The sequence below is a fragment of the Dendrobates tinctorius genome, unplaced genomic scaffold, assembly GCF_039654945.1.
Source record: "Dendrobates tinctorius isolate UK_male_01 unplaced genomic scaffold, ASM3965494v1 ptg000102l, whole genome shotgun sequence".
In the NCBI taxonomy this organism is placed as follows: Eukaryota; Metazoa; Chordata; class Amphibia; order Anura; family Dendrobatidae; genus Dendrobates; species Dendrobates tinctorius.
The window spans coordinates 12,686,908-12,700,858 of record NW_027361770.1 but is presented as its reverse complement, the minus strand read 5'-3'; the positions used below and the strand labels follow the sequence as shown (position 1 = coordinate 12,700,858).

General features: G+C 40.9%; 1 protein-coding gene across 1 annotated transcript in view; it reads right to left on the bottom strand.

Annotated features, from left to right (window-relative positions):
* MOCOS (molybdenum cofactor sulfurase) overlaps positions 1-13,951 on the bottom strand; it is a 420,261-nt gene that overhangs the window by 282,677 nt on the left and 123,633 nt on the right. The gene's annotated exons all lie outside the window — the stretch shown is intronic.

Sequence of the window (13,951 nt, the reverse complement as noted above, 5' to 3'; positions counted from 1 at the left end):
TTGTACATGTCTGTCAGACAAGTGAAGATGGCCTTAGACTATAGTTTGTCTGCATACTGTCACGTTGCCATCGGATGCAGGGACTGTTGTTCCTGCTTCGGCCACTAGGAGGCACCAGACTGGCACGTCGCCGTCAGACCCAAGCTCTGCTATTCCGGTCTCGGCCTCTGGGAGGCGCTGGACTGTCATGTCACGGTCAAACTCGGGGATGGCTGTTCCTGCCTCGACCACTGGAGGGCGCCGTGGTCTGCCCGTGGGTACTGCTAACAGGGAGGAGGCTCCTCCATAGGCATCTGGCGGCCGCAGGCTGCGCTCCTCTGTCGGTCATGAAGGGGGTTAGTGCATCACCATCTGGCCTGCTCCTGGGGGCAGTCCTAATGATGTCATCAGACCATGAACTTGTGAGGGATGATCTGATCCCTCAAATACCTTGGGGCTGGTCTTGCAGGCCGCCAGATATAGTCTTGATTTTCCCAGTGTGCTAGTTTGTTATTTGCCATCTTTGATTCTGACCTTTGCCTGGATTTCTGACTCTGCTCCTGCCTGACGATTTTGTACCTCTGCCTCCCTCCTGGTTTATGACTCTGACCTTGGCCTGGATTTGACTCTGCTACTGTCTGCCATTTTTGTACCTCTGCTGCCCACCTGGTTTAGACTTGGATTCCTGACTACACTTTTGGTCCCGTTTTTTAACCCCTTTCTGGAAACCGTCCTGCTCTGGTCCGCTGCTCTTATTCAGACAGCTACATCCTGGGCCCTGCTCTAAATCCAGATCCCTGTATAGGGGTAAAGGGTATCGGGGTTGCTCGGGGTGCTGTCTCACTGCAGCCCAGACTCGCAGAAGGACGCCACACATACTATGCATTAAAAAGAGAAATGGATAGACAGCTTTTGCAACCAAAACTTAGATGTGTTAATGGGGACTATTAACTATTACTATAGTTTAAGTGACAATTAACCCCTTTCCTACATTAGATGTACTATTCCATCCATGTGACCTGGGACCTAAGTCCCAAGGACGGAATAGTACGTCTAACCTGATCAGCGGCGCTCACGGGGGGAGTGCCGCTGATCGCGGCCAGGTGTCAGCTGATTATCACAGCTGACACCAGGCACTATGTGTCAGGGGTGGTCATGGACCACCCCCGACACAATAACCCCCGGCACACTGCGATCAAACATGATCGCAGTGTACCGGAGGCATAGGAGAGAAGCATTCAGGGAGGGGGCTCCCTCCATGCTTCCCTGAGACCCCCGGAGCAGCGCGATGTGCTGCGCTGCTCCGGCGACCTCCTTTCCTGCAGGTCCCCAGATCCAATATGGCAGCGGGGACCTTCCGGGGCCTGCAGGGAGCGACTTCCTCACTGCCTGCAGAGTGCAGGCATGAGGAAGCCTGACTAGAGCCTGTGACAGATCGCTGACCTGTCACAGTGATCTGTGATGTGACAGATCAGCGATCTGTCACATGACAGTTATTTCCCCCATGGGACAATGTAATAAAGTTAAAAAAGTGTAAAAATAATTTATAAAAAAATCGCTAAAAAAATAAAAATAAAAATATTCCCTAATAAATTCATTTTTTGAAAATAAAAAAAAAATAAAAGTACACATATTTGGTATCACCGCATCCTTAATGACCCACCCTATAAAACTGTCCCACTAGTTAACCCCTTTAGCAAACCCCTTAAAAAATTTAAATAAAAAACAATGCAAAAAATAATGCTTTATTATCATACCGCCAAACATAAAGTGCAATAACGTGCGATCAAAAAGACGGATATAAATATCCATGGTACTGCTGAAAACATCATCTTGTCCTGCAAAAAAAAGCTGCCACACAGCATCATCAGTGAAAAAATAAAAAAGTTATAGCTCGCAGAATAAAGCGATGCAAAAATAATTATTTTTTATATAAAGTTGCTTTCATTGCATAAAAGCGCCAAAACATAAAAAAGACATAAATGAGGTATAGCTGTAACCATACTGACCCAAAGAATAAAACAGCTTTATCAATTTTACCTCACGTGGAACGGTGTAAACGCACCCCCCAAAAGAAATTGTTGAAATGCTGGTTTTTGTTCATTCTGCATCCCAAAAATCAGAATAAAAGGCAATCAAAAAATGCAACGTGCCCAAAAATGGTACCAATAGAAACGTCAACTCGTCCCGCAAAAAATAAGACCTCACAAGACTCGGTGGGTCAAAATATGGAAAAATTATAGCTCTCCAAATGTGGTGATGCAAAAACTATTTTTACAATAAAAAGCGTCTTTTAGTGTGCGACAGCTGCCAAACATAAAAACCCACTATTAAAAGTAAATCAAACCCCCCTTTATCACCCCCTTAGTTAGGGAAAAATAGTAAAATAAAAAAAAATGTATTTATTTCCATTTTACCATTAGGGCTAGGGTTAGGGCTAAGGTTAGGGCTAGGGTTAGGGCTAGGGATAGGGCTAGGGGTGTGTTGGGGTTAGGGTTGGAGTTAGAATTGGGGGGTTTCCACTGTTTGGGCACATCAGGGGCTTTCCAAACACGACATGGCATCCGATCTCAATTCCAGCCAAAAAAGTCAAATGGTGCTGCTTCCCTTCCGAGCTCTGCCATGCTCCCAAATAGTGGTTTACCCTCACATAAGGGGTATCAGTGTACTCACGACAAATTGCACAATAATGTTTGGGGTCCTGTTACCCTTGGGAAAATAAAAATTGGGGGTGAAAAGTTCATTTTTGTGGAAAAAATATTTTTTAATTGTACGGCTGTACATTATAAACTTCTGTGAAGCCCTTGGGGGTTCAAAGTGCTCACCACATATCTAGATAAGTTCCTTGGGGGGTCTAGTTTCCAAAATAGGGTCACTTGTGAGGGGTTTTCACTGTTTAGGCACATCAGGAGCTCTCCAAACTTGACATTGCATGTGATCTGAATTTCAGTCAATTTTGCAGTGAAAAAGTCAAATGGCGCTCCTTCCCTTCCGAGCTCTGCCATGCGCCCAAACAGTGGTTCCCCCCCACATATCAGGCATCAGCATACTCAGGACAAATTGCACAATAACTATTCCAGTCCAATTTTTCCTGTTACCCTTGGTAAAATAAAAAAATTGAACCTGAAGTAATTTTTTGTGTGAAAAAAAGTATAATGTTCATTTTTGTAAACATTCAAAAAATTCCTATGAAGCACCTGAAGGGTTAATAAACTTCTTGAATCTGGTTTTGAGCACCTTGAGGGGTGCAGTTTTTAGAAAGGTGTCACTTTTGGGTATTTTCTATCATATAGATCCCTCAAAGTGACTTCAAATGTGATGTGGTCCCTAAAAGTAAAATGGTGTTGTAAAAATGAGAAATCGCTGGTCAAATTTTAACCCTTATAACTTCCTAACAAAAAAAAATGTTGGTTCCCAAATTGTGCTGATGTAAAGTTAACATATGGGAAATGTTACTTATTAAGTTTTTTGAGTGCCATATCTCTGTGATTTAAGAGCATAGAAATTTAAAGTTGGAAAATTACGAAATTTTCAAAATTTCCGTTTTTTTTCACAAATAAACGCAAGTTATATGAAGGAAATTTTACCACTAACATGAAGTACAATATGTCACGAGAAAACAATGTCAGAATCACTGGGATCCATGGAAGCGTTCCAGACTTATTACCTCATAAAGGGAAAGTGGTCATAATTGTAAAAATTGGCCCGGGCGCATTAACATGCAAACCACCCTTGGGAGTAAAGGGGTTAAACTATAATGATGACCCACAAAAAGAAAATTAGGCTAAGATAAGACACATCTGACTCTCTAGTACAAAATTAGTCAAGTGGAACCCTACATGATAAAAAACTAAATTGTATTAACTTTCTAAGAGAAAAGTAGGTATCGCATGTTAATATCTTATTTTATGGCTCCATCAATTAAAATCAGTTGCAGTATTTTGGATGCAGTGTTTTTCTACTCTGCCCATTATTCCCTTTACTCCCAAGCGTCTGGTACAAAAGTTCTACCAATGCAAATAACAGACGAATTTTGGTGCTTTTTCTCATCTTTTAGATCATTGTAAATGTATTTTCTCACTATAAATTTTAGTTGGTTAGGTATCTATGGAACACCTACCAATCATAAAAAGGGCATGGACCCAAAAACTTACCGTATATGGTACATAAATCTTAACAAAAAAAATGTATTACACTTGTCATGTTATGCAAATATAGAGACAACACCAACATCAAACAGCACAATTATTAGTGGGAAGCATGGACAATAATATCTGGCATCCCCACCCAGATAAAAAAATGACAGAAAAAGTGAAAATTATACCAGCAACCAATAAATTCAAAAGATTAGTTTTTGGGAGCTTGCAGTATCTCTTAAATAACATGCTGTGAGCCCAATACAAGAAATCTGTTGTATTTAATAAATACTGGCAAAACTTTATCTTTTTTTCTTACTGGTTATATCAGATATCAGATTTAAATCTATTTTGAAATTTAAGAAAATAAGCTTCTTACTCAACAGATATCAACACATAAAGACTTTACGGACAAAATAGAAAATTATATGCTAATTTATTTGTAAAATTAGTAATTCAATTCTTTTTGTTGCTAGAGGAGTACAAATATCTGATGTACTTTTCTTCATGCAGAATAAATACTGTACATGCGGATAAATAAATATGGCTTGAAGGTGCAGACATGCAACTGTGTATATTTATCAGTCATCGATGGATTTTTTCTGGACTCTTCCATGAAGGCCATATTTGTGCAGGTGTCTCTGAATAGTAGAGCATGGTACCTCAACCTCAGAATCTGCTAAATCTTTCTGAAGGTCTTTTGCAGTCAAGCGTGAGTTCTAACTTGCCTCTCTAGCTATCCTATGAGCAGCTCTCACTGAAATTTTTCTTGGTCTTCCAGACCTTATCTTGACCTCCACTGTTCCTATTAATTGCAATTTCCTAACTATATTTCGAACTGAGGAAAGGGCAACTTGAAAACGCTTTACTATCTTCTTATAACCTTCTCCTGCTTTGTGGACCTCCACCATTTTCATTTTCAGAGTGCTAGACAGGTGCTTAGAAGAACCCATGGCTGATGTTTTATATAACGCTAACATTCTAATTAAGGTCTGAAACCTTGGTCAAAGTTATCTGAGCACACAAATCTCCAAGAGTGCCCAAACTTTTGCATTGACCCATTTTTATTTTTGTAACATTTAGACTGCAACAGATGAAAATATATACAATACCGTTCAAAAGTTTAGAGTGACATAGAAATGTCCTTATTTTGAAAGAAAAGCATAGTTTTTCCAATGAAGCTAACATTAAATGATTCAGAAATACACTCTATACATCGTTAATGTGGTAAATGACTATTCTAGCAGCAAACCTCTGGTTTGTAATGCAATATCTTCATAGGTGTATAGAAACCCATTTCCAACAACCATCACTCCAGTGTTCTTATGGTACTTTGTGCTTGCTAACTGTGTAAGAAGACTAATGGATGGTGAGAATACCATTGAAAACCCTTGTGCAAGTATGTTAACACAGCTGAAAACAGTTTGGCTGATTAGAGAAGATATAAACCTGACCTTCCTTTGAGCTAGTTGAGAATCTGGAGCATTACATTTGTTGGTTCCAGTAAACTCTCAAAATGGCCAGAAAAAAAGAACTTTCATGTGAAACTCAACAATCTATTCTTGTTCTTACAAATGAAGGCTATTCCATGTGAGGAATTGCCAAGAAACTGAAGATTTCCTACAACGGTGTATACTACTACCTTTAGAGGAGAGCACAAACAGGCTCTAACCAGAGTAGAAAGAGAAGTGGGAGGCCCCGCTGCACAACTGAGCAACAAGACAAGTACATTAGAGTGTGTAGTTTGAGAAATTGACACCTCACAGGTCCTCAACTGACAGCTTCATTAAATAGTACACACAAAATGCCAGTGCCAACGTCTACAGTAAAGAGGTGACTCTGGGATGCTGGCCTTCAGGGCAGAGTGGCAAAGAAAAAGCCTTATCTGAGACTGGCTAATGAAAGGAAAAGATTAATATGAGCAAAAGAACACAGACATTGGACAGAGAAAGATTGGAAAAAATGTTATGGACAGACGAATCCAAGTGTGAGGTGTCTGGATCACACAGAAGAACATTTATGAGATACAGAACAACTGAAAAGATGCTGGAAGAGTGCATGATGCCATCTGTCAAGCATGGTGGAGGTAATGTGATGGTCTGGGGTTGCTTTGGTGCTGGGAAAGTGGGATATTTGAACAAGGTAAAAGGGATTTTGAATAAGGAAGGCTATCACTCCATTTTGCAACCCCATGCCATAGCCTGTGGACAGTGCTTGATTGGAGCCAATTTCATCCTACAACAGGACAATGACCCAAAGTATACCTCCAAATTATGCAAGAACTATTTAGAGAAGAAGCAGACAGCTGGTATTCTATCTGTAATGGAGTAGCCAGCACAATCACCAGATCTCAACCCCATTGAGCTGTTGTGAAAGCAGCTTGCCCGTATGGTACGCAAAAAGTGCCCATCAAGCCAAACCAACTTGTGGGAGGGGCTTCTGGAAGCATGGGGTGAAATTTCTTCAGATTACCTAAGCAAATTAACTGCTAGAATGCCAAAGGTCTGCAATGCTGTAATTGCTGCAAAGAGAGCATTCTTTGACGAAAGCAAAGTCTGAAGGAGAAAATTATTATTTCAAATAAAAATCTTTTTTTCGAACCTTGTCAATGTCTGGACTCGATTTTAAATTAATTTGGCAACTCATTGGATTAATAAAAGTGTGAGTTTTCATGGAAAACACAAAATTGTCTGGGTGATCCCAAACTTTTGAACGGTAGTGTATAGTGGGTACAGAAAGTATTCAGAAACCTTTAAATTTGTCACTCTTTTTTAATTATCATTTTTTTTCCTCCCTTTATTCCAAGAGCCATAACTTTTTGATTTCTCTGGCAATATAACCGTATAAGGGATTGCTCTTTGTGGGATAAGTTGTACTTTTGAAAGACACCATTTATTTTTTCATGTGATGCTTTGGAAATGTTTGGTTCTGGGTCTTACCGCTGGCCATTGACAGTGTAAGGTCTTTATCCAAAGCTTGTTGAGCACCAGAAAAAAGTTGAGGGAAGTCAATTTGGGCCAAATAATCCCAAAGCTCCTCATCCTAACAATAAAAGAAGTTTTTCACTACTCACACAAACCCTTATCAATCATCAGATTCCCTCCTCTGAATGAAGTGAAGCAAACCAAATAAATGGCGCTCCTGTCAAGATAAAAGGTAGATGGATATGATAAGTGTAGCTAAAACAAAAGTATTATGTAAAAAAATACTTTATTTTGTTAAAAAACACTGTGCGGTGCGGCTACATTCAGCCTTCCTCAGGTGTATATAGTGATCTCTTATATACTCCCCTAACATAGAATGGATGGAGTTTTAATTTAACAAATGTGAAAGACGTGTTATATATTGCAAAAACAACATCATGATTATTCTGTAATAGAAGTCTTCAAATGTACATATACAGTGGGTACTGAATGTATTCAGACCCCTTTAAATTTTTCATTCTTTGTTTCATTGCAGCCATTTGGAAATTCAAAAAAGTTCATTTTTTTTCTCATTAATGTACACTCTGTGCCCCATCTTGACTGAAAAAAACAGAAATGTAGAAATTTTGCAAATTTATTAAAAAAGAAAAACTGAAATATCACATGGTAATTGTGATGGTCAATGTGTGACTGGACACACCGCCTCCAGCAGGGCGAAATTCTATGGCACACGTGACCCTGGATACACGGCCTCCAGTAGGGTGAATTTAAATATTATAACGTGCAGCCGGATACACCGCCTCCAGCAGGCGAATTTCAGAATTACACGTGTAACTGGATACACCGCCTCAAGCAGGGTGAATTTAAATAATAAAGGGAAACACCAGGGAAACTGATACAATGGAGGGCCCTGCGATAGGGAATGGGGACGTGGAGTTTTCTTTGTATGACCTCACAGCACAACTCAGGTAAGGAACTGTGCTGTGATTGGTCAAGGTCCTGCCCAAGCAGCACAGCAGTATTGTATAGAAGCGCTGAATGACCTGTACACTGACACCATATACAGAGCTCCTGTGTATAATGTCACTAGTGATCCCCGTATTACCTGTACAATGACACTATACACAGAGCTTCTGTATTTAATGTCACTGATGGTCTCTGTATTACCTGTATACTGATATTATATACAGAGCTCCTGTGTATAATGTCACTAGTGATCCCTGCATTACCTGGACACTGACACTATATACAGAGCTCCTGTGTATGATGTCACTAGTGATCCCTGTATTACCTGTACACTGACACTATACACAGAGCTCCTGTATATAATGTCACTGATGGTCCCTGCATTACCTGTACATTGACACTATATACAGAGTTCCTGTGTATAGTGTCGCTGGTGATCACTGTATTTCATGCACACTGACACTACATACAGAGCTCCTGTGTATAATGTCACTGATGGTCCCTGTATTACCTGTACACTATAGACTACATACAGAGCTCCTGTGTATAATGTCACTGGTGATCACTGTATTATCTGTACACTGACACTTTATACAGAGCTCCTGTGTATAATGTCACAAGTGATCATTGTATTGCCTACACTGACACTATATACAGAGCTCCTGTGTATAATGTCACTGGTGATCAATGTGTTACCTGTACACTGACACTATACTGTAGCCTATACATTCCTGTGTATAATGTCTCAGTGTTAATATTGCAATTTTTATTCATGATCAGTATTTTAGTATTTGGTCACTATGTGGTGACAATATATGGTCTGGTCATGGTGTGGCTGTATTTCTCCCGTGTATGTGATATTATTCAGTCACTATGTTGTCATAATATCTAGTCTGGTTATTGTGTCATGGTATTTGTTCCTCGTATGTAGTAATATGTGGTCTGGTCATGATGGGGTGGTGTTTGTCCCATGTATGTGGTATTATTACAACTTACCATGTATACTCGTGCATAAGCTGAGATTTTCGGCCCATTTTTTTGGGCTGAAAGTCCCCCTCTTGGCTTATACACAAGTCATATCCCTGGGGGTTGGCGGGGGAGGGGGAGCGGGGGTGTCACAGATCATACTTGCCCCCCTGGTGTGGTTTCTGCAGCCCCTTCACTTCTCCACGGTCTTCCTTCCTGCCTTCAGTGGTCATGTGGTACCGCTCATTAAACTCATGAATATGCGCATATTCATGAGTGTAATGAGCGGAATCACATGACCACTCAAGGCAGGAAGGGAGACCGTGGAGAAATGGGGCTGCAGAGACCATGCAAGAAGGGGGTAAGTATAGCGATATTCACCTGTCCCCGGTCCATCGCTGCTCACCGCTGTCTGCTGCGTCCTCTGTCTGTGACGTTTAGCCAGCAGAGGGTGCGGTGACATGGTTAGTGCGTGCCGTGCCCTCTGCTGCCTTAACGTCACTGACAGATGATGTGGCAGACAGCGGTGAGCAGCGATGGACCGGGGGACAGGTGAATATCTCAGGTGCCGGGTCCTGAGCAGGAGAGGTATGGCATTTTTTGCAGCATATGGGGGCATAATATATGGAGCAGTTTATGGGGGCAGCATATGGGGGCATATTCTATGGAGCAGTTTATGGGGGCAGCATATGGGGGCATATTCTATGGGGCAGCATATGAGAGCATAATCTATGGAGCATCTTATTGGGGCATAATCTATGGAGCATCTTATGGGGGCATAATCTATGGAGCATTTTATGGGGCATAATCTATGGAGCATCTTATGGGGGAATAATCTATGGAGCATCTTATGGGGCATATTATTCTATGGAGCATCTTATGGGGGCATTATTAACCTTTGTGCAGCATTTTATGGGTTGTATTTTGTATGGAGCATCTTATGGGGCCATCATGAACTGTATGGAGCATTATATGGGGCTCCTGATTCAATATTGATATTCAAAAACATTTAACCTACTGATGTCTCAATTAATTTTACTTTTATTGGTATCTATTTTTAGTTTTGAAATTTACCAGTAGCTGCTGCATTTTCCACCCTAGGCTTATACGCAAGTCAATAAGTTTTCCCAGTTTTTTGTGGCAAAATTAGGGGAGTTCGGCTTATACACGGAGTGGCTTATACACAAGTATATACAGTATTTTAATTAAAGAACACCTTTAATATAAACTACCATAATTGTACATCCCAGTTAAGATATGTGCACAGTAGATGGGCAACATATTTTACAGTCAATGCGCCACTATAACAGGGATAATGGCCAACAGATATTTGCACATAACTGTAGGGTGGGCCCCTAGAGTCAATCCCCACTGTTGACCCCAGACACCCCAGTCAGACTATATATATATATATATACACTCACTGGCCACTTTATTAGGTACACCTGTCCAACTGTGTGTTAAGACTTAATTTCTAATCAGCCAATCACATGGCGGCAACTCAGTGCATTTAGGCATGTAGACATGGTCAAGTCAATCTCCTGCAGTTCAAACCGAGCATCAGTATGGGGAAGAAAGGTGATTTGAGTGCCTTTGAACGTGGCATGATTGTTGGTGCCAGAAGGGCTGGTCTGAGAATTTCAGAAACTGCTGATCTACTGGGATTTTCACGCACAACCATCTCTAGGGTTTACAGAGAATGGTCCGAAAAAGAAAAAAAATCCAGTGAGCGGCAGTTCTGTGGCCGGAAATGCCATGTTGATGCCAGAGGTCAGAGGAGAATGGGCAGACTGGTTCGAGCTGATAGAAAGGCAACAGTGACTCAAATTGCCACCCGTTACAACCAAGGTAGGCAGAAGAGCATCTCTGAACGCACAGTGCGTCGAACTTTGAGGCAGATGGGCTACAGCAGCAGAAGACCACACTGGGTACCACTCCTCTCAGCTAAGAACAGGAAACTGAGGCTACAATTTGCACAAGCTCATCGAAATTGGACAGTAGAAGATTGGAAAAACGTTGCCTGGTCTGATGAGTCTCGATTTCTGCTGCGACATTCGGATGGTAGGGTCAGAATTTGGCGTAAACAACATGAAAGCATGGATCCATCCTGCCTTGTATCAACGGTTCAGGCTGGTGGTGGTGGTGTCATGGTGTGGGGAATTTTTTCTGGGCACTCTTTGGGCCCCTTGGTACCAATTGAGCATCGTTGCAACGCCACAGCCTACCTGAGTATTGTTGCTGACCATGTCCATCCCTTTATGACCACAATGTACCCAACATCTGATGGCTACTTTCAGCAGGATAATGCGCCATGTCATAAAGCTCGAATCATCTCAGATTGGTTTCTTGAACATGACAATGAGTTTACTGTACTCAAATGGCCTCCTCAGTCACCAGATCTCAATCCAATAGAGCATCTTTGGGATGTGGTGGAACGGGAGATTCGCATCAGGGATGTGCAGCCGACAAATCTGCGCCAACTGTGTGATGCCATCATGTCAATATGGTCCAAAATCTCTGAGGAATGCTTCCAGCACCTTGTTGAATCTCTGCCACGAAGAATTGAGGCAGTTCTGAAGGCAAAAGGGGGTCCAACCCCTTACTAGCATGGTGTACCTAATAAAGTGGCCAGTGAGTGTATATATATATATATATATATATATATATATATATATATATAAATCAAAAAAAGGGCAGCACTACCAAAATTAAATAGTTGGTGCAAAACCTATTCAGCAGTGTCCAAACAGCCAAATTAACAAAAGTAAAAAAAAAAATAGGCAGCACTCAAATTAAATGTGAAAAAAGTGGATACTTTACTGATCCTCCAGTGGCAACGTTTCAACGGTGACCCCTTTTTTATAAAGACGGGTCACCGTTGAAACGTTGCCACTGGAGGATCAGTAAAGTATCCACTTTTTTTCACATTTAATTTGAGTGCTGCCTATTTTTTTTTTTACTTTTTTTTTTTTTTTTTACATATATATATATATATATATATATATATATATATATATATAGATATAGATATATAGATACAGCTCTGGCAAAAATTAAAAGACCACTTTCAAATGTTCATTTTGTCCGATTTTTCTCTTTATAGGTATATTTTTGAGTAAAATGTAAATCGTTCTTTTAGTCTACAAACTTCTGTCTCCGAATTTCCAAGCAATAAATTTTGTTTTTTTTCTTCTGAAAAGGAGAAATGGTCAAAATTAAAAAAAACAGTGCTTTCAGACCTCAAATAATGCTAAGGAAGCAAGTTCATAATCACTTAGAAACAACTATACTAATGTTTTAACTCAGGAAGAGTTCAGAAATCAATATTTTTTGGAATAACCATGATTTTTAAAAACATCTTTCATGCGTCTTGGCATGCTTGCCACCAGTCTTTCACACTGCTTCTGGCGCAAAAATATAAGCAGTACTTCCTTGTTTGATGGCTTGTGATTATCCATCATCCTCTTGATTACATTCCAGAGGTTTTCAATGGGGTTCAGGTTTGGAGAATGGGCTGCCCATGACAGGGTTTTGATGTGGTGGTCTCTTAATTTTTGCCAGAGCTGTACATATACGATACGATACACTTTATTGATCCCGAGGGAAATTATGGTATCACAGCAGCGTTACAACAGCATTACAAACAAAACATTAAGAACAGCATTACTACATAACAAACAGCATTACATAGAGTAATTACAAGACACAGATCTTGCACATGACTAACCACAATACGTAACAACCAAAGGTACACAAATCTCTCTCTATATATATATTATATATATATATATATATATATAGAGAGAGAGAGAGAAAACAAGAGAGACTATATATAATAAGCATATAGCATAAACCAAAAACTATATATGAGATTCAGCCTGTAAAGGAATGGATATTACTTGCGCAGCAGCCCATTTAACTATGTGTCTACTACAAGTGTTACAGCTCTTGAGTATGAGGTGCAAGTAGGATGTCTATACTACTTTACCCAAGGTGTTAGCACTTTCTGTGGACAGAAATGTCTCTCCTCATGTGTGTATAGGGAGAGACCTGTCAGTCAGAAGGAGAGGTGCAGTGGAACTGCCTCTTGGGCTATTCATCCTAGTAACATCATCCTGGCAGGGTTTTAAAAGGTGTTTTCTTTTAAATACTGCAGTATTTTAGAGTAAATTATGCCAGTCTATACATGCTGGAAGATACAGATACAGATGCAAATCCAAGGACATAGACATATAATATAGAAACATGTGCCACAAGTCGTCCTCATCACCAGCCCACATACAGTACAGTACATATGAGCATTTGTTACAATAGTACTAATTATTCTGGCTCCTGCTCTTAATGTCACAGGACAAAGTCCATCAATCTGCTCTGGGCAACTTTCAGTAAAACCAAGTCTCTGGGTTTCCCCTTAGGCTGGGTTCACAGTCTTTTTTCCTAAGTTCATTTGCATGTTGGGACCTAGGTAGTGTACTACATCTTGCTATCCACCTCCAATAGGTGTATACGGCCAGAAATTACTCATGACAGAGCACACAGTGACTCCATCTGCATCATTATAGTCAATGACCCTGTTGACACATACGGCCGAATTCCATTTTGTGGAAAGGTTACAACATAAGCCCCAACAGGGCCTCTGAGCATTGGAAAAAATTGTTTGTGAAACCAGCCATAGGGCCCCGTCACACACAGCGATTTCCCAAGTGAGATCGCTGATTTTGTGACGCCACAGCGATCTCACCAGCGATATTGCTGTGCGTGACGGGGATCAACGACCGACCTCCCTGCTGGGTATTGCTGATCGTGCAGGATCATCCTGGGCCGTTTTTTGATCATTGATCTCCCGCTGGCCACCACGCATCGCTGCACGTGGCAGCAGGAGAGCAACAATCAGCGACACTACACGCTGGTTTCCAATGTAGACAGCGAGTATCTAGGAGCCGCGCGGCTCTTAGTTACCCGTTGTTTACCTTGGAAACC